Source organism: Cibotium barometz, chromosome 8 (assembly GCF_041138505.1).
Source record: "Cibotium barometz isolate CiBa-2024 chromosome 8, ASM4113850v1, whole genome shotgun sequence".
Taxonomy (NCBI): Eukaryota; Viridiplantae; Streptophyta; class Polypodiopsida; order Cyatheales; family Cibotiaceae; genus Cibotium; species Cibotium barometz.
In genome coordinates, this window is record NC_141053.1 from 34,656,617 (window position 1) to 34,679,316 (window position 22,700).

The window sequence follows — 22,700 nt, forward strand, 5'->3', positions numbered from 1 at the left end:
TCTGATATAAAGATTCTTTACGCATCTATTTATGCATAAGAACAACTTCAGTGGGAAATAACACTTTTATAAAAATCCGTTTATGCATCTATTTATGCATAAATTCAATTTTAAGGAGAATAACACTTTCAAAATTTAAAAAAATATTTTATGCATATTTCTATGCATAAATTCAATTTTAATGAGAATAAATCTTTTGAAATAAAAATAAATTTCTTTATGCATCTTTCTATGCATAAAATAAAAATTGATGAGAATAACTCTTTTGAAATAAAAATAAATTTCTTTATGTGTCGTTCTATGCATAAAATCAAAATTGATGAGAATAACTCTTTTGAAATAAAAATAAATTTCTTTATGCATGAAATCAAAATTTGATGAAAGTAACTCTTTTATTAAAAAAAATCTTTTATGCATCTATTCAATTTTAATGAAAGTAACACTTTTATAATAAAAAAATTCTTTTATGCATCTATTTATGCATACAAATCAATTTTGATGAAAGTAACACTTTTATAATCAAAATATTCCCAATATGCATCATTCTATGCATAGAAATTAATTCTAATGAAAATAACACTTTTATTATAAACATATTTCTAATATGCATTTTTCTATGCATAGAATAAAAATAACATTTTTAGAATACATAAGCGGTGGGGATTACTCTTTTTGAATAACAAAAGATAAAACTTATTTCATAAAATTTAAGAAAATTTTACCATAACCTCCTTTGTAAGGCTGACCATTTTTTAAATTTTTTCATTCTCAAGTTACTTAGGAATTATCCCAAATGGTTTAAAGCATTCTAAACTAATTAAATTTCACTTTTTAAAGAGAAACAATATGAAAAGTTTAATTCTAACAATTTGATTACACATCTAGGATAAAGAAAGGTTGAATTCAAGAATGAAGAGAGGGGGAAATCCTTTCCAACAAGGCATGGCATCATTTTTCATTTTAAAGAAAATAAAAATTAGAAAACTATTAAATGGAATAAAGAAAAAGTAGGATTTCTAGCTTACATGAATTTTTGTGAGCTTTCCTTTGGCTTAATGGTTTGAGGAATCTACCCTTGTTTGCAACAAGAGTGGCCACCAATTCTTTTGAAGAGGAAATGGTAAAAAACTAATGAATTCACTATTTTTGGCTCTGGGAGGAGGAGTAGAGTAACAGTGCATAAAACACTATTAACCATTTACAAAGGGAGAGGCTTCATTTATAGGAAAAAGTGTGCCTCTAACAAAACAAACTGATTCTCAAATTTTCCAGATCAGTTTGGTCAAATTTTGACCATTTTTAGGTCAATTTAGCTTACTTTTTGGATCTGGTTGAAGCAGGAGAGAGGAGAGATGAAAATATCTCATTATTTGTGAGTTTAAAACTCAACCACACATGTGAAATAGGCACCTCCTTCATGAGGGAAATTCCCCCACACTGAGGTGTCAAAAATGCATCATTTCTTCTAAATATATCTTCTTTTTTAACTAATAACCTTGTCCTTAGTCAACTCTTTTTATATGAGTATTTACTCATTTTTGGGAGGATTTCCTTTTATTCTTCAATTTATCTCCTCCCTACATTTGGATTAATCTAATTGGTCCATAGGAACCTTAATTCAAAAATTTCAAAAAATCTGGACCCTTAGGCTAAGGTCCATTTTACTACCTGATTTCAATTTATTCCAATTGCACATTGGAAATTTCTTTTTGAATATCTGTTTCTTCAAAGGAACCATTTTAGACACTAGGAGAATTTGTATATCCAAAAATATCTCAATTTTGAATTACCTCCCTCTAGACATTCTCTCTCTCTAGGCCAAAACAGGGTAAAACAGGATCTTTCTTTTATTTCAGAGAGGGGAATAATTATAAGATCAGAAGGGGAGGTTTTTACACTTACACACCTCAAAAGCCAGAGGGAGGAATCTTATAGGTACGATATGAGGAACCATTGGTACATGTGACGGTTCTTGCACTTGGGACATATTTCAGAGATGAGAACAAACCTTTTTGTGAAGTAATGTGCTTACAAGCACCACTGTCAAAGTACCAAGCATTTGATTCTGAAACTGACATGCATACATCATGAGTAGAAGGGTCGTAAATGCAATGTACAGTCCATGCCTAATCATCTTGACAAAACTTACAGATTCCTTCTTCTCTGCACTTGGTGCAGATGCATCTGCCACCACAGCCATGCCCAATGCTTTCTTTTTCTCCTTCGCTAGAATTTTCTTACACTCATGTATGTAGTGCCTTGGTTTCCTGCAATAGTGACACTTGCCCTTCTTTTTAGGCTTATCACCTTCTTTCTCTGCATCCTTACCTGAGGATTTTGATTTTGGCTTATAGCCACCATGAAAAGAAGCTTTACCTTTGCCTTTTTGATTGGTAACAAAATCTTGGTCACCAACTCGCATATTAGATATGTTTTGCCTAGACTGTTCTTCTTGCAAGGAGTACTGAAACTAGCTCCTTAAATGTAAGGGCATTTGGATTTCCCTTCATCACGAGTCTAAGGGTAGAGGCAAAACTCTGATAAGAATACGACAATGCATTGAGAACTGTGGGCACCAATGTACTATTAGGATATTTCTCATCCACACACTAGCAAGCTGCTCCTTAAAATCTTTGATCTTGGTCAAGAAGCTATCCATTGAGTCTCCCTCATTCATGTCCTGAGACTCCAACTGTTTGCACAGATATGCAACACGTGCTTCATTGCGCACCTAGTATAATGCAGCAAGTGCATTCCATGCCTATTTTGAATTCTTACATGACTGAATATGAGGAATAATGCTTTGCTTCACAAAAAGTGCAAGCAATGCATGTTCTTGTGCATCTCTTCCATCCCATCTCGTTTGAGCAGTAATGGGAGGTACTAGTGGTGCATGTGGAGGAGCCACATCTATATCAGATTCTACTTCAAATGTACCTGCAGCACCTGGTTACATTGGTAGTTGTGAAACAAGATGAGTTTCACTACCCACACCACTGACCACATTCCAAAGGCCTTTAACAACCAGTACATGCCTCATCATATAGTGGCTTGACATGGCAAAGGGACACATTTTAGAAAAGAAAAAGGACTTGTTTGAGTCTAAGGAGCAAAGACATGAGTGGGGGGAATATATTGTTGATACGATTATGATACTTTTATGTTTGTGGATATGACTACACTTTATTTTTCAAGGGCAGTTCGGCTTTCATATAATACTTTTGTCTGCCACGTAGAGCGTGAGGTCTTGAAAGGCTTATGGTTGTTGTCTTGGTTTTGAAAATTCGTTGAGTTTACAAAGAAGACTCTATCCATTTTTTTCAGTGAAATGTGACTTGATTTGTGAAGCCTTCTTGCCTATTTTTGGTTCAAGGAAAGCATCCAGTAAATTGGCCAATTTTACATGAGCCATGTGATGTGGATGACACATAGGATGTGTGGGAGGAAGAGCCATCACAACCATTTGGTATGCATGTCTCGATTGCCTTTTCTTTGCTTTTCAATCTATGTAAAAGGATTCTTTGTAACAATCTTTAAGAACCATATTCCTTTGCATTCAGTGTTGTAACAATATTTAAGAACCCTAAACCATTTGCATTATGTGTCTACCTTTTTTTATTTAGGTGGGCATGATAGGATACATGTTAAGAAATCCATGTCCTATTTTTATTGTCACAAGGATACCAAAGGCCCTACTGTGCAACTTAAAGAACCCTACTGTGCAACTTAAAGAACCCAATTGTATTGCAGTAGTGATTTCGTTTTGTGGGATTGAAGAACATCATCTACACTCAAGTCCATGAGAATATGCCTAGGGTGCAAGTAAGGGCAGGAAATATTTAGGGCAGATTAGTGACATGGGCTATGGATTTTGTGTTCTTGGATCTCCCATTTGGCGGAGTTCTCCACGGACAAGTTCCATGTCCATAGTGGGATGCGCATTCAGAGGATCATGTTCGCTATGGTGGGATGCGCATTCAGAGGATCATGTTCGCTATGGTGTTTCACTAGCAACCTCTACTCTATTGGATTCTAGAGCACTGCTTGTGATGGCATCCACAGGAGGTAACAATCCCAATCACTCTACAAATATGTAGCTTCTATTACTTTGTTTCATAATGTCCCTTGCATTGAATAGGTGACACTATTAGTTGGGTGGAGTGCTACTGTCGGGTCTCTAACTTGGAGATATCAAGGAGAGTCCTTGTGATGCATCCCTCCCCATATGGCAAGAGCTCAAGACTATGCACCGAGGTAATTGTTTTGCCTTAGGCCACTTTTTTGCATTGTCAACTTTGCATGATTGGAAAATGTTTACAATGTCTTCTTGTGTGCTTTGTAGTATTTTACCTTCATGATGTTCGTTGCACGAAGGCATGGGAAGGTTGCAGCTTCGTTTTGCCCCAGGAGAGCATGCCTCGCTTTGAGGCTTTGGGCATGAAGCCCAAGGATTCTATACTCTATCACCACTTGCCATCACAATGTGTGGGCCAGGTCACCTACAGGGGAGGAGTTGCGTGGTGTGTTGCGTAGTGTGCCCTTCATAACATGCTTCATGGAGATTATTTCTCTGGCACCCGATGGTATATGCTTGGAGCTCAGTTGTGGGACAACGTCACTTTTTTGAGCATGCCTACACACTGGCCGCATTTGTGCAGCTGTTGATAGGGATGAACATATCATACGTTTGTGATCCCTATGTTGCATAGGAGTCCAGGGAAGCAGGCAGATGATCATTGGGCATATACATGATGCCAAGTCACCTAAGAAGGCATGGGATACCTTGGTGAAGCTGTATGAAACTAACACCAAGGCACGAAAGATTCAGTTGAAGAATGAGCTTCATATTATGGAGAAGAAAAATATGTCTGTGAATGATTATGCCTTGAAGATCAAGGGCATTGTGGAATCCCTTACATTAATTGGTATATCTGTTGATGATGATGATAAAGTGGAAGTGATTCTATGTAGTCTCGGGCCACAATATAAGGCATTCAAGATGTCTATTCAGACTCAGGAGAACATTCCCAATTTCACAGATTTGGTGTCAATGCTGATCATTGAACAAAAGAACTTGGGTGAAGATCAAGAGTCTTCATCACAAAACAAAAATAGTTCAGAGCAGCAAGCCTTCTACATAAGTGCAGGTAGAGGATGAGGTAGAGGTCATGGACGTGGCCAAGGTGGTGGTCGAGCAGGTAATCAGAATTATGGTTAGCAACAACAACAGTCCCAGGATTCGCAACAACCACACATAGGAGGCAGAGGCTAGTTTAGAGGCAGGGGGAGTCAAAGAGGTCGTGGTAATTGACAAAGGTAGCATAATGATACACGAGGCTGCCTTTACTGTGGTAATCTTGGACATGTGCAGGAAGATTGCTATAAGAATCAAAGTCACATGTGAAATGGAAAAGTGTAGCAAAACAACTATGCATCCTCTAGCAGAAATAATGAGGATAATGAGAGGTCGTTTGTTATGCAACATGTGGTTAATGCTTTGTCTAGAAATGATGTAGCAGTATGTAAGGATGATGTATGGTATGTTGATTCAGGTGCTTTGAACCACATGACAAGTCATGGTGAGTGGTTCAAGGAAATGAAGAGTCTTGAAAGACCAGGTTTTGTTGAAACAGGGGATGACACTGCTCATTCTATTGCCCATGTTGGAGATGTGCCATTGCCTATGGTGGCAGGATGGTAAGGTGAAGTACCTTATAGATGTACTTCATGTTCTCAACATTACAAAGAATCTAGTTTCTGTTGGCTAGATAATTGAGCAGGGTTTGTAGGTCCGGTTTTAACCCTGATGGGGCTGTCATGTAGAAGACTTTAAGAATAAGTGCAGGTTGGTTGCAAAAGACAACAGAGTGGGTAGAATGTTTACATTGAATGTAAATATGCCTAAAGTGAGTGGTAGAATGTTTGCAAATGGTTTAGAAGTTGTTGGAGATATAGACATTTATCATAAGAGAATTGGGTATGTAAATGTGCAAAAAGAAAGAAGTCTATGTATACTAAAGAAATTGTGACATGGCTGCCTAAGTTTAAAGTTGAAGGTATGCAAAAAGTATGTGAAGCATGTCAATTTGGAAAGCAAACAAAGCATGCATGGGCCACATGACATAAATGTGAGTAAGAATGTACTAGATATTGTGCATTCATATGTATGGGGTCCCAAAGACTATGTCTATGGGTGGCTGCAAATACTACGTAACATTCATTGATGACCACATGAGGAAAGTGTGGGTGTATTTCATGAACAAGAAGAGTGAAGTGTTCACTCATTTTCAGAATTTAAGAGTGATGATTGAAAAATAGACAAGAAAGCATGTGAAGTGCCTAAGGTCAGATGGGAGGGGGAGAATACTTCTCCAATGAGTTCTCTAAATTCTTGCAAAAGAATGGCATTCAGAGACAATTTACATGTAGATACACTCTGCAACAAAATGGAGTTTTTGAGCAAAAAATAGGCACATTACAGAGATAGCATAAGAATTTATGGTAGAGAAGAATATGCCGCATAGTTATTGGGTTGAGGCTGTGTCAACAACAGTTTATATCATGAACAGGACTCCTACTACAGCCATACATGATGTAATGCCAAAGGAGAAGTTTATTGGCAGGAAACTTGATTTGTCTCACTTGAAAGTTTTTGGATGTATTGCATATGTGCATGTACCAGATGAGTTGTGTACTAAGCTGGATCCAAAGGCAAAACAAATGTGTGTTTATTGGGTATTTCCTTCAAAAAAAGGGATATAGATGCTATGATCCTGCTACATGTGAATTGAGGGTAAGCAGGGATGTTGTATTTGATGAGATGAGTAGCTGGTATGATGCTGAAAAAGATGTTATTGGGGCTGATGTAAGTGAAAACGTGGTTACACAGAATGCAAGTCAGCAATAATCACAATCATTGAGTGGACCAAGAGAGTCCTCATCCAGCAATTATGTTGATAGACCATGGAGTGGAAGGCTGTGTCATAATACTAGTCTTGAAAATGTTGTTGGTACATCACATAAAGGCAAAGAGAAAGTGGTTGAGCCCCTTGGTATGCCTGATATTTCTGCAGGGCATTCTCTTGTTGATGGATAGTCTAGTGGCTCTCATAGATGAGCCTTGATGAGGAGCTTGGGACCAACAATGAGGACACTTGGTGTGAAGAAGGCTATTAAAGCCATGAATGCAAAGTTACGAAGATCTAGAAGAGTCAAAAATCATGTGCAGAGGTTGACTTATGATGGTTATGTGGCACGCCACTATGCTTATATGGCAAAAGTTGTGCAGGTTGTAGAACCCACATGTTTTGATGAGGCTATTTGGAAATGTGTGTTGGGAGAAAGCTATGGATGAGGAGATGGATGCATTGTATGGAAATGAGACTTGGGATTTGGTGCCATTACCTGAAGGCAAGAAATCGATTGGTTGTAAGTGGGTGTATAAAGTGAAACATAACAATGATGTGGTAGCATAAGCAGGTACAAGGCTAGAATGGTAGCCAAAGGATATGCGCAGACACATGGGATTGATTATGAGGAGACATTTGCCCCAGCTGTAAAGATAGCAACTGTGAGAGTTGTGATTGCGGGGATTGAAGTTAAAGGCTAGTTTTTACATCAGATGGATGTAAAAAATGTATTCTTGTATGGTGACTTGCAAGAAGAAGTGTGGATGAGCCACTTGGTTTTGAAAATACAGGTCACCCAGAGTATGTATGTAAGCTTCATAAGGCTTTGTATGGGCTGAAGCAAGCTCCACGAGCATGGCACGACAAGATTGTTGAGTATCTTGTCACTATTGGTTTTCATATGAAGATCAGTCTTTGTATATGTGCGCAAGAGTGATAAGGGTATTGTGATCATCACCATATATGTAGATGATCTTATTGTTGGGGGTGACAACTTGGATGAGATTGAGCATGTGAAAAGTCTTCTCAAAAGGAAGTTTGAGATGAAGGATTTGGGAGAACGTTGCTACTTTTTAGGAATTGAGGTTATTTGCACACCTGAGGGTATTTGGATGTCACAGAGACAATATGTATTGAACATGTTGTCCAATTATGGGATGGCTGATTGTAAGTCAATCTCAGTACCATTAGATCAAAATGGCAAGCTTAGTGCGGATGTGTTGGAGGATCCCACTATGTACAGGAAGATTTTGGAGAGTTTGATCTATGTCATGATCAGTAAGCCATATTTGAGTTACATTGTTGGCTTAGAGAGCTAGTTTATGTAGGTTCTGCACAAACCACACCTTGAAAGTGTGCAACGCACACTTTGGTATTTGAGGGCCACTATTGATTATGCATTGTTTTATGCAGCAAGTGTATCATTGGAGCTATATGGATACACAGACCCATATTGGGTAGGTAGCATCTCAGACAGGAGATCTACTAGTGGATTTATGTTTTTATTAGGGAGTGTTGCTATGACATGGAGCAGCAAGAAGCAGCCCACAATTGCCTTGTCAAGTACAAAGGAGCTGCGGTGGGCAACATGTTGTTGAGATATCAACCTCGTCTAGTGAGGCGGTGGACACTGATGACCCGCCTGGGGGATAGGCCCCACACTTACACCACTGGCATGGTTGGTGAGATCTTGGGTGATATGCGGCCAGTGGGATGACAGGCTGTGTGACAGCCATTCTAGAGACTGGCATAGTTATAGTGCCAGCTCATTTAGTTGGGGTCACACTATAGAGAATCCTTGTATGTATTTGGTTGAGTACCTTTCATATTGTGTGTACTCTTATCTTTGTATATGGTGTGTTGAGCGTTGAGTGAAGAAGAAGAAGATTTTCAGCCTCTCACCTTGTGTGTTCTCTATTAGGGTTTTGTGAGTGTGTGTGTGTGCTTGCAATAGCTCAAGCTCTCTTCCCCCTGCATCTTTTCCTGGTATCAGAGCCAAGTTCATGTTAAGGGCTGAGCTGCAAGCAAGAGAACCACAGGAAGCGGTACGAGAGTAAGAGCTTCAACTACTCTTCCCTATTTGTGTTGGTGACTACACCCTTGTCGGGAGCTCTATGGGAGGCACCGGCAAACGATCTTTGATTGAGGAGATTTCTTCGCGGGAGTAAAGCTATAGGGCAACTATATTGTCATATTGGACAGAATTTTCTGGGGCAAAAACGCGTTTCGGGCATGTAAGATCCCTGTCCCTACCACGCAATGGATTCGGGGTACTAGCAGCGGAAGTAGCACTTCTTACGCAGGGCAGGGTCCCACACTCGGGGCCTCGTCCCCACGGATATCTGGACAAAAGACTAATCCGTCGGTTTTTCCAAAATCGAACCCGAAAAAAACTTCCTTTACTCGGAAAGCACGGGCGATTCCACCAGGATAACTTTTTACTCTAACGTAGTCAAGACCATTACTGATCAAGCTGATCCGACTGCACCTATAAAGATACTCAGTCAGATCAAGGAAGAAACTTGCACTTGGATCATTGGGATCAACGCTTTTTTCCCCATCAAGAGGCACAGCCAGATTCCTATCCATAGAACAATTACTATCCGGGATTTACTTTATCTATCGTAAAACAGAAAATGAGTCTCGATTTACGGATCCATCAGTCCCAGCCTAACCCCATCCAGTCCCATGGATTAGCCAACCATGCAACCACTGTAGTGATGGGATCCAATTAGGAATTTGGTTAGGTTTTGTCCTGGGTACCAGGGAAAAGAGTTCCCAGGTCCCCTAGCCGGAATTTCATGCAAACATAAAACTAGTCACACGACTTACACACCCAATATGAAATTGCCTTTTTCTTAGCATCAACTAACTTTAAAACAATCCTTTAATGAAACCATTATGTCACTGATGACAATCCTCAAAATCTTTGGTTGAATCCATATTTCTAATCATTCATTCATCGGTGTACTTATGGCATCATTGTGGCAACCAGAACGCTCACCACCTGTTCACTCAGGGGCCTTTTCAATAGTTCCTAGCTCATAGTACCCAACAATATTTTCACATATAAAAATCAAGATGGAATCCTCGTTGAAGATCAGCAAGATCAATCAACAGATCCATATAAAAGAGCTATGGACTCATCCGTTGAGGACCAGCAAGGTCAGTCAACCAGATCCATGCCCGGTTTCAGAAAACAACTCTTACTCCTTGTTCTAATATCTTCTACGACGCACGTGTGGGTATCTTTGGCGACCCAGAGCCCGAGCACCGTATGGTCAGCACCCTCTAGGATCCTTCGTAGGTGACCTTGTGCTTCACTCATAGGCCGCTTCCTTGGTCCCTCATCCACCGTACCGGAAGCTCACCATTTAAATCGAACCGAGGCTGGTCGACCTTGCTACGCGAGACGCCCTCCATTGACTCTCCGTCAGCAGTTTCAACTTTATCAGTTAGGTCTCCATGACCTTAATCCACAAGACGGTCAAAATGCTTTCCCAGCATTCTTGACATAAAACAGTCATTTACAAACAGGTCACAAAATACAGTTTCTATATCGAACTCTCGTCTTTCCACATTATCCCTCCTCAGTCCACATTACTTATTCCACATTCCATTCATATGTTTACTCATTCTCATCCATTCACTCATATCGATGACACATTAATTCACATACACATTCACATTCATTATTGTACATACACATCCATGTTCGTACATCCACATCATACATCCAATCCCATATCCGCATTCATACAAACACATCCATACATCCACATCCACATCCATATTCACATCCATACATCCACATCTACATGCATACATCCATTTTCACATCCTCATTCATACATCCACATCCACATACATACATCCACATCCGTATCTACATCCATACATCCACATCCACATCCACATTCACATTCATACATGCATATCTACATGCATACATCCACATCCACATTCATACATCCATACTTCCATTTCCACATCCACACATCCACATACATCCATACTTCCATTTGCACATTCACATTCATGCATCCACATCCACATTCACATTCATATATCCATATCCACATTCACATTCATACATCCATTTCCACATTCCCATTCATATAACCACATACGCCTTCACATCTATTCTTTTACATCACATCCATTCTTGTCCTATCACAACCCATATACATCTTATCCCATCACATACACTTCTTACCTCATCCCATACACATCTTATCACATCTTAACTCATCTTATCACATCTTAACTCATCTCATATGCATCTTATCACATCTTATCACATCTCATACACCTCTTATCACATCCTATCACATCTCATATACATCTTATCACATCCTATCACATCTCATATGCATCTTATCACATCCTAACTCATCCCATATGCATCTTATCACACCCTAATATCTATTTATAGAATACAAGAGAATTCTTATATTTGATATAAGATTTCTTTACGCATCTATTTATGCATAAATTCCATTTTAAGGAGAATAACACTTTCGAAATAAAAATCAATCTTTTATGCATCTTCCTATGCATAAATTCATTTTAAATGAGAATGACACTTTTTGAATTAAAAATCAATCTTTTATGCATCTTCCTATGCACAAATTCATTTTAAATGAGAATGACACTTTTTGAATTAAAAATCAATCTTTTATGCATCTTCCTATGCATAAATTCATTTTAAATGAGAATGACACTTTTTGAATTAAAAATCAATCTTTTATGCATCTTCCTATGCATAAATTCATTTTAAATGAGAATGACACTTTTTGAATTAAAAAATCAATCTTTTATGCATCTTCATATGCATAAATTCCTTTTAAATGAGAATGATACTTTTGGATTAAAATAAATTCTTTATGTATCTTTTCATGCATAAATCCAATTTAGTAAGAATTACACTTTTAGAATCAAAGAATTTCTCTTATGCATCTAATTTATGCATAAATTCCATTTATGATGAAAATCACACTTTTACATTAAAATAATAATGTTTTATGCATACCTCTATGCATGAAATCCAAATATGATAAAAGTAACACTTTTATATTAAAATAATAATCTTCTATGCATACCTCTATGCATGAAAATCAAATATGATAAAAGTAACACTTTTATATTATAATAATAATCTTTTATGCATACCTCTATGCATGAAAATCAAATATGATAAAAGTAACACTTTTACAATAAAATAATCATCTTTTATGCATACCTCTATGCATGAAATTCAATATGATAAAAGTAACACTTTTATATTAAAATAATAATCTTTTATGCATACCTCTATGCATGAAAATCAAATATGATAAAAGTAACACTTTTATAAATAAATATTTCTAGTATACATTTTTCTAAGTCTAGAATGAAAATAACCCTTTAAGAATACTCATACGATGGGGATTACTCTTTTTAACATAAAATTTAATTACTAGAAATCCTCTTTTTCTTAATTCATCAATTATGCATGATATAAAAATCAATTTCTCCATGATTACAATGAAATTCTTTCAATTAATCTAGGATGATAATTCCTGGAATATGGTAGAAAGTCCTCTTTTCATGCTTTGAATGAAATTATTTTATGTGTAATTTTTATAAAAATTTTACCATAGCTCTGCTGCTATGACTGATAAATCTCAATTTATTTTAGAAGATAAAGCTTATCATTAAGAAAATGATTAGAATGATCCCTAATTGGATCATTAACCCATAATGGATTGAATCATCAATATTCATGAAATACATAAACTAAAAGCATAGAAAAAAAACCATTAATTTGGCCTCAAGCATAGATTAATCTTGGATTAAGAAAAAGCTTTATGAAAAGCTTGATTGAGAATGGGTCATGAGTATGACCATTTCTTGAGTGAGAGAGAGAAATTACATAAAAACCATTAGAGTTAAGCATAAATGAAATTTTATGTAATTCTTTACTATCATTAATCAATTAACTTCAATAGCATTCATCAAATTATGTAATTCTTCACTACCATTCATCAATTAACTTCAATAGCATTCAAAAACCATTCCAATTAAGCTTCTCAAGCTTGAGAGGGGTTGAGAAGAGAGAAACATTGAGAAATTATAAAAAAGATCAAAATTCACCATTTACCTTACAAATTGCTTGATTATTTGTTCACGGTAGAGGCCCCCAACAAATCAATTGGTTTAGTATGTTGATGGAGCCACCAATGGGGATTGAAGAAAGAGGGAAGCTCCAATTTCTCCAATTTGGAGAGAATTTTAGAGAATAGTAAAAATTAGCATTATTTCAGCATAATTCTAGTCATGTTCTATTTATAGGAGAGGGAAGCTCTAACCAAGGCTAACTGATTTCTAGAATTCTCCAGATTTAGTTTGGTTGAATTTGCACTAGATTTGGACCTAGTTTGGTTACTTTTTGATTCGGTTTGGTTCCATTTTGATTCGGTTTGGTTCAAGAGAGAGGAGAGATAAAAATATCACATTATTTTTGAGTTTAAAACTCATTCAAGCATGTGAAGTAGGCGCCTCATTGAAGGGACTCCCCTTCCTTACATATGTGTCAAAATGGAATCATTATACCTAAAATATCTCATATTTTTTATATTACTCATAGTTTCTTACTAATAAACCTTGTACATAGTCAATTATTCATCTTATGTGAGTATTTACTTCTAAATATCTCCCCTTTTTAACTATTAGCCTTGTCTTTAGTCAATTCTTCATCTTTTGTGAGTATTTACTTTTAAATATCTCCCCTTTTTAACTATTAGCCTTGTCCTTAGTCAACTCTTCATCTTATGTGAGAATTTATTCATTTTTGGATAATTTCTTTTACAAATTGGATTTATCTCCTCCCCACACATGGATTGATCCTATTGGCCCATAGGAACCTTAATTGGACCATATCCAAAAATTTTTGAAAATCTAGAGACCCTTAGGCTAAGGTTCTTTATACCCATTTCCAATTAATTCCGATTGCACATTGGAAAGTTCTTTTTAAATTTTTGTTTCAGGGGAATTCATTTTAATAAGATGAGATATTTTTCTATCCAAAAATATTAAAAATCTGAATATTCTCTCTCTAAAATATTTTCTCTCTCTAGGTTAAAACAGTTAGAAACAAGATCTTTTATATTTCTGAAGAGGGATTTAATTACACGAGAAGATGTTGGACATCTTGAGAGGCTGGGGAGGAATCTTACATTCTCTCCCACTTGAAAAACAAGAGATGTCCTCATCCCGCAAACTGGGGATAATTCTGCAAGATGCACGAATATGAGACTAAGAGAAATTTTAATTAAGAGTAACCACCAAGAAAAGTATTCAAAGAGAGCAAGACTCAAGACAAGAACAAAGATTTTAACTTTATTCACTCTTGGAACATATACAGCCAAGATAAAAAAACTTTTTATAATTCCATAAGCCCGTCCATCATATGGTCACAAAAGCAGCACTCACAAGCAGCACACGTATAAGGTAACTCATCTATGGGAATAATTCGGCCGGTTATTGCAGCACCTATCTCATTGGTATGAGGTGACCTAATAAAAGGACCTCTAAGAGGTAAGCCAAAAATGGGATAAAGGCATATCTTCTGGTGAGGAAGAAAACACGCAAGTAGGAAGACCCGCTCAGAAAATCCACCATGCCTTGATCTCATCACGCAATAGTATCGGGGACCCAAACCCAAGGCTTCAATAACCATAGCCAAGCGGACATTGTTACGAAAATGATGTCGACCCCACGGTGTTACCCTAGTTATGTCTCGATAGGTCCGCCATTTGGTCTGAGCTACAGAAGTTCCCAAGTGAGGGAAAAGTGAGCGCTCATACAGTTCTATAAAATCCTTCTTCACAGACTCGCTTGCGTCTTGAAGGTGAGAAATCATCATGGATAAAACCAAGTCCTGCTGCCAAGCCATAAAGGAGATTAAGAAAGAAAGGAGATCGATGGTAGTAAGATTACTGCAAGCGACAAGTAAGAGCTACGACTTATATAAAAGAAGGAACTAGCGTAACCTAGAAGCCGACGGTGTAACTTACCACTGAAGTTTTATCGTCTTTCCATGATTTGGGCTTGGCACATAATTCTTTTAGAAGGCTTACATAAAATACATTATGAACTTTGAGATGAGGAGGTAGAAGAAGCTCGTAGGCTAAGTCACCTACTTTCTTTGAAATCAGATATGGCCCACAATATCTGGGGATAACTTCTTATACTTCCCAAGAGATAAAGAACTTCTTTTAGGCTGTACTCGAATGAAGACCATATATGCTTCTTTGAATTCTCTGACTGACCTCTTCTTATCATCATACTGCTTCTGTCGATCCTGGGTAACTTTTATATCTTTATGAATTGTCTGCATCTACTGCTCCATGACGTCAAGCATTTGTTGGACATCTCGACCCTGATCAATGGGTCGGACTTAGTTAATGGAGTTAAGCAATCTTGTCCAAATAGAGCTTTAAAAGGGCTCTTCCCAATACTTCTATGATAAGAAGCATTGTAGGCAAACTTGACTAGGTGCAGATAGCTGAGCCACTTCTTGGGTTCCCTGCCACAGCATGACCGAAGTATATCTTCGATTACTTGGTTTACCTTGATACTCTGCTGGAGTATGGATGACTGAGAATTGTCGGTTAGACCCTTGGTTTTCAATTGTAGCATAGATCTATCCTTTTTCCTCTTCTACTACATCCGAAATTGTGACTGCTCTGGCTGCTGCAGTCTGAGGCGGAATTCTTTCTATTTGGTTGCCCTAGTTCTTGAAAGGAGTTCTGAGGTTATTCTGGACAGAGGTAGATGGATGAGCTGGAGTTCTTCTGAGGTTATCCTGGCTTGGGCGAGACGGACCTTGATTAGATCGGTATGAAGGAATTGGTCTCTGAATTTGGGGTTCTTGACTTCCCTGTGCCCTTGACATGGCAGGAGTCGGGTAGTCTTTTAACTGATGACCAAAACCTTGGCATCCAAAACATCGGTTCTCACTTCTGAACTCATCGTTCTGAATCCTTAAAATAGGTGGGCTCCTGAGAAGTATTCTGGGGAAAGGGTCTTCCTTTTTTAAACAGAATCTTTCTTTTATTTTAGAGAGGGAATAATTATAAGATCAGAAAGGAAGGTTCTTACTCCTGTATACCTCGAAGGCTGGGGGAGGAATCTTACATTCTATCCCACTTAAAAAAGTGCGAGATGTCCTCATCTCACAAAGTAGAGGACAACTCTTTTTCTTAAGATCTAATTTATTCTGGGGTTCCTTATATTCTGGTCAACCCAACAGAATACGGGGATAAATATCCCTTATATAGAACTCATCATTAAATAACAATTCATTCAGATCATATCATTCATATCTTTAATACGATAATGGTCCATTAGACCGAAAAAAAATTCTTTCTGAACATTCCTCCACGGAAATTTCAGTCAAGAAAGTTCTCAAATTGTCATCCCTTAACTTGATCTACCGTCTCAAGTGTTAACAGTAGCAATTTGACAGCACAATCCACTAATCTCATAGTGATTTGCTAAAATCATTATCATCATTCTAGTTACGAATATCATCACAGGGACTCGTCCCATTCATCCTCATTGTGGTTTCGCTCAGCTTATTACATTTCAACCAATTTTCAGGGATCATCATTTTTCAATTCAGAATCCAAATCAACTCATCAGTTCTCAAATAGAATTAAAAATCATATCAACCACATTCGAAATCATTATCTGGATAACATTAATGCTTATAATTTCAAGTCTTAGATTTACTCGTATATATTGCCAGTAAAGAGCTACAGTTATACCCTTGGTATATACGGGTAGTCATGATACTTGGAACTATAAGGTAAATACCATCATGTCTAGGCCTCAAGTAAGTCAGGGTTCCATACAATTGTGGTACTTCCATCTGAAGACCCAATTACTAATTTACGAATTTTTAATTTGAATATCAAATTGTATGAATTATATCATACAATTACAACCTTTTTGTGTTTCTTGATAATTTTTTGACATATTTGGCTTCTCAGTTGATCTTTATTTTTCTCTGATACCAACTGTAAGATCCCTGTCCCTACCACGCAATGGATTTGGGGTACTAGCAGCGGAAGTAGCACTTCTTGCGCAGGGCAGGGTCCCACACTCGGGGCCTCGTCCAACGGATATCCGGACAAAAGACTAATCCGTCGGTTTTTCAAAAGCCAAACCCAGAAAAAACTTCCTTTACCCGGAAAGCACGGGCGATTCCACCAGGATAACTTTTTACTCTAACGTAGTCAAGACCATTACTGATCAAGCTGATCCGACTGCACCTATAAAGATACTCAGTCAGATCAAGGAAGAAACTTGCACTTGGATCATTGGGATCAACGCTTTTTTCCCCATCAAGAGGCACAGCCGTTGATTCCTATCCATAGAACAATTACTATCCGGGATTTACTTTATCTATCGTAAAACAAAAAATGAGCCTCGATTTATGGATCCATCAGTCCAGCCTAACCCCATCTAGTCCCATGGGTTAGCCAACCACCCAACCACTGTAGTGATGGGATCCAATTAGGAATTTGGTTAGGTTTTGTCCCGGGTACCAGGGAAAAGAGTTCTCAAGCCCCCTAGCCGGAATTTCATGAAAACATAAAACTAGTCACACCACTTACACACCCAATATGAAATTGCCTTTTTCTCAGCATCAACTAACTTTAAAACAATCCGTTAATGAAACCATTATGTCACTGATGACAATCCTCGAAATCTCTGGTTGAATCCATATTTCTAATCATTCATTCATCGGTGTACTTATGGCATCATTGGCAACCAGAACGCTCACCACCTGTTCACTCAGGGGCCTTTTCAATAGTTCCTAGCTCATAGTACCCGATAATATTTTCACATATAAAAATCAAGATGGAATCCTCGTTGAAGATCAGCAAGATCAATCAACATATCCATATAAAAGAGCCATGGACTCATCCATTGAGGACCAGCAAGGTCAGTCAACCAGATCCATGCCCGGTTTCAAAAAACAACTCTTACTCCTTGTTCTAATATCTTCCACGATGCACGTGAGGGTATCTTCGGCGACCCAGAGCCCGAGCACCGTATGGTCAGCACCCTCTAGGATCCTTCGCAGGCGACCTAGTGCTTCACTCATAGGCCGCTTCCTTGGTCCCTCATCCACCGTACCGGAAGCTCACCATTTAAATCGAACAGAGGCTGGTCAAGACCTCGGTCGACCTTGCTACGCGAGACGTCCTCCATTGACTCTCGGTCAGCAGTTGCAACTTTATCAGTTAGGTCTCCATGACCTTAATCCACAAGACGGTCAAAATGCTTCCCCAGCATTCTTTACATAAAATAGTAATTTACAAACAGGTCACAAAATATAGTTTCTATATCGAACTCTCGTCTTTCCACATTATCAAAATACAGTTTCTATATCGAGCTCTCATCTTTCCACATTATCCCTCCTCAGTCCACATTACTTATTCCACATTCCATTCATATGTGTACTCATTCTCATCCATTCACTCATATATCGATGACACATTAATTCACATACACATTCACATTCATTATTCTACATACACATCCATGTTCGTACATCCACATCATACATCCAATCCCATATCCGCATTCATACAAACACATCCATATCCATATCCATACATCCACATCCACATCCATATTCACATCCATACATCCACATCTACACGCATACATCCATTTTCACATCCTCATTCATACACCACATCCACATACATACATCCACATCCGTATCTACATCCATACATCCACATCCACATCCACATTCACATTCATACATGCACATCTACATGCATACATCCACATTCACATCCACATTCATACATCCATACTTCCATTTCCACATCCACACATCCACATTCACATTCATGCATCCACATCCACATTCACATTCATACATCCATATCCACATTCACATTCATACATCCATATCCACATTCACATTCATACATCGATTTTCACATTCCCATTCATATAACCACATACGCCTTCACATCTATTCTTTTATATCACATCCATTCTTGCCCTATCACAACCCATATACATCTTATCCCATCACATACAATTCTTACCTCATCCCATACACATCTTATCACATCTTAACTCATCTTATCACATCCTAACTCATCTCATATGCATCTTATCACATCTTATCATATCTCATACACCTCTTATCACATCCTATCACATCTCATACACATCTTATCACATCCTATCACATCTCATATGCATCTTATCACATCCTAACTCATCCCATATGCATCTTATCACACCCTAATATCTATTTATAGAATACAAGAGAATTCTTATATTTGATATAAGATTTCTTTACGCATCTATTTATGCATAAATTCATTTTAAATGAGAATGACACTTTCGAATTAAAAATCAATCTTTTATGCATCTTCCTATGCATAAATTCATTTTAAATGAGAATGACACTTTTGGAATTAAAAATCAATCTTTCATGCATCTTCCTATGCATAAATTCATTTTAAATGAGAATGACACTTTTTGAATTAAAAATCAATCTTTTATGCATCTTCCTATGCATAAATTCATTTTAAATGAGAATGACACTTTTGAATGAAAAAATCAATCTTTTATGCATCTTCCTATGCATAAATTCCTTTTAAATGAGAATGACACTTTTGGATTAAAATAAATTCTTTATGCATCTTTCCATGCATGAATCCAATTTTGTAGGAATTACACTTTTAGAATAAAAGAATTTCTCTTATGCATCTAATTTATGCATAAAATCCATTTATGATGAAAATCACACTTTTACATTAAAATAATAATCTTTTATGCATACCTCTATGCATGAAATCCAAATATGATAAAAGTAACACTTTTATATTAAAATAATAATCTTTTATGCATACCTCTATGCATGAAAATCAAATATGATAAAAGTAACACTTTTATATTATAATAATAATCTTTTATGCATACCTCTATGCATGAAAATCAAATATGATAAAAGTAACACTTTTACAATAAAATAATCATCTTTTATGCATACCTCTATGCATGAAATTCAATATGATAAAAGTAACACTTTTATATTAAAATAATAATCTTTTATGCATACCTCTATGCATGAAAATCAAATATGATAAAAGTAACACTTTTATAAATAAATATTTCTAGTATACATTTTTCTAAGTCTAGAATGAAAATAACCCTTTAAGAATACTCATACGATGGGGATTACTCTTTTTAACATAAAATTTAATTACTAGAAATCCTCTTTTTCTTAATTCATCAATTATGCATAGTATAAAAATCAATTTCTCCATGATTACAATGAAATTCTTTCAATTAATCTAGGATGATAATTCCTAGAATATGGTAGGAAGTCCTCTTTTCATGCTTTGAATGAAATTATTTTATGTGTAATTTTTATAAAAATTTTACCATAGCTTCGCTGCTATGACTGATAAATCTCAATTTATTTTAGAAGATAAAGCTTATCATTAAGAAAATGATTAGAATGATCCCTAATTGGATCATTAACCCATAATGGATTGAATCATCAATATTCATGAAATACATAAACTAAAAGCATAGAAAAAAAACCATTAATTTGGCCTCAAGCATAGATTAATCTTGGATTAAGGAAAAGCTTTATGAAAAGCTTGATTGAGAATGGGCCATGAGTATGACCATTTCTTGAGTGAGAGAGAGAAATTACATAAAAGCCATTAGAATTAAGCATAAATGAAATTTTATGTAATTCTTTACTATCATTAATCAATTAACTTCAATAACATTCATCAAATTATGTAATTCTTCACTACCATTCATCAATTACCTTCAATAGCATTCAAAAACCATTCCAATTAAGCTTCTCAAGCTTGAGATGGGTTGAGAAGAGAGAAACATTGAGAAATTATAGAAAAGATTAAAATTCACCATTTACCTTACAAATTGCTTGATTCTTTGTTCACGGTAGAGGCCCCCAACCAATAAATTGGTTTAGTATATTGATGGAGCCACCAATGGGGATTGAAGAAAGAGGGAAGCTCCAATTTCTCCAATTTGGAGAGAATTTTAGAGAATAGTAAAAATTAGCATTATTTCAGCATAATTCTAGTATAGTAAAATTCTCTTCTTTTTTTTCAAAAGATTCATGTTCTATTTATAGGAGAGGGAAGCTCTAACCAAGGCTAACTGATTTCTAGAATTTTCCAGATTTAGTTGGGTTGAATTTGGACTAGATTTGGACCTAGTTTGGTTACTTTTTGATTTGGTTTGGTTCCATTTTGATTTGGTTTGGTTCAAGAGAGAGGAGAGATAAAAATATCACATTATTTTTGAGTTTAAAACTCATTCAAGCATGTGAAGTAGGTGCCTCATTGAAGGGACTCACCTTCCTTGCATATGTGTCAAAATGGAATCATTATACCCAAAATATCTCATATTTTTGATATTACTCATAGTTTCTTACTAATAAACCTTGTACATAGTCAATTAAATTGAGTCTCGGTTTACGGATCTATCAGTCCAGCCTAACCCCATCCAGTCCCATGGGTTAGGGCCAACCGCCCAACCACTGTAGTGATGCAATCCAATTAGGAATTTGGTTAGGTTTTGTCCCGGGTACCAAGGAAAAGAGTTCCAAGGCCCCCTAGCCGGAAGTTCATGCAAACATAAAACTAGTCACGCCACTTACACACCCAATATGAAATTGCCTTTTTCTCAGCATCAGATAACTTTAAAACAAACCTTTGATGAAACCATTATGTCACTGATGACAATCCTCAAAGTCTCTGGTTGAATCCTTATTTCTAGTCATTCATTCATCGGTGTACTTATGGCATCATTGGCAACCAGAACGCTCACCACCTGTTCACTCAGGGGCCTTTTCCATAGTTCCTAGCTCATAGTAACGGTCAATATATTCATATAACAGAATGGAATCTCCGTGAAAGATCAACAAGATCAACCCACAGATCCATATAAAAGAGCCATGGACTCATCCGTTGAGGAGCAAGGTCAATCAACCAGATCCATGCCTGGTTTGAGAAAACAACTCTTATTCCTTGTTCCAATATCTTCCACGACGCACGTGTGGGTATCTTCGGTGACCCAGAGCCCGAGCACCGTATGGTCAGCACCCTCTAGGATCCTTCACAGGTGACCTAGCGCTTCACTCATAGGCCGCTTCCTTGGTCCCTAATCCACCGTACCGGAAGCTCACCATTTAAATCGAACCGAGGCTGGCGGCCGACCTTGCTACGCGAGACGTCATCCATTGACTCTCCGTCAGCAGTTGCAACTTTAACAGTTAGGTCTCCATGACCTTAATCCATAAGATGGTCAAAATGCTTCCCCAGCATTCTTGACATAAAACAATCATTTACAAACAGTCACAAAATACAATTTCTATATCAACCTCCTGTCTGTCCACATTATCCCTCCTCAATCCAACCCTCAATCCAACATTACTTATTCCACATTCCCTTCATATGTACTCATTCTCATCCATTCACTCATATATCGACGACACATTATTTCCCATACACATCCACATTCATTATTCTACATACACATCCATGCATACATCTATTTTCACATCCTCATTCATACATCCACATCCACATTCATGCATCCACATCTACATGCATACATCCATACATACACATCCACACATACACATCCACATTCATATCCATACATCCACATCCACATCCACATTCACATCCATACATACCCATCCACATTCACATCCAT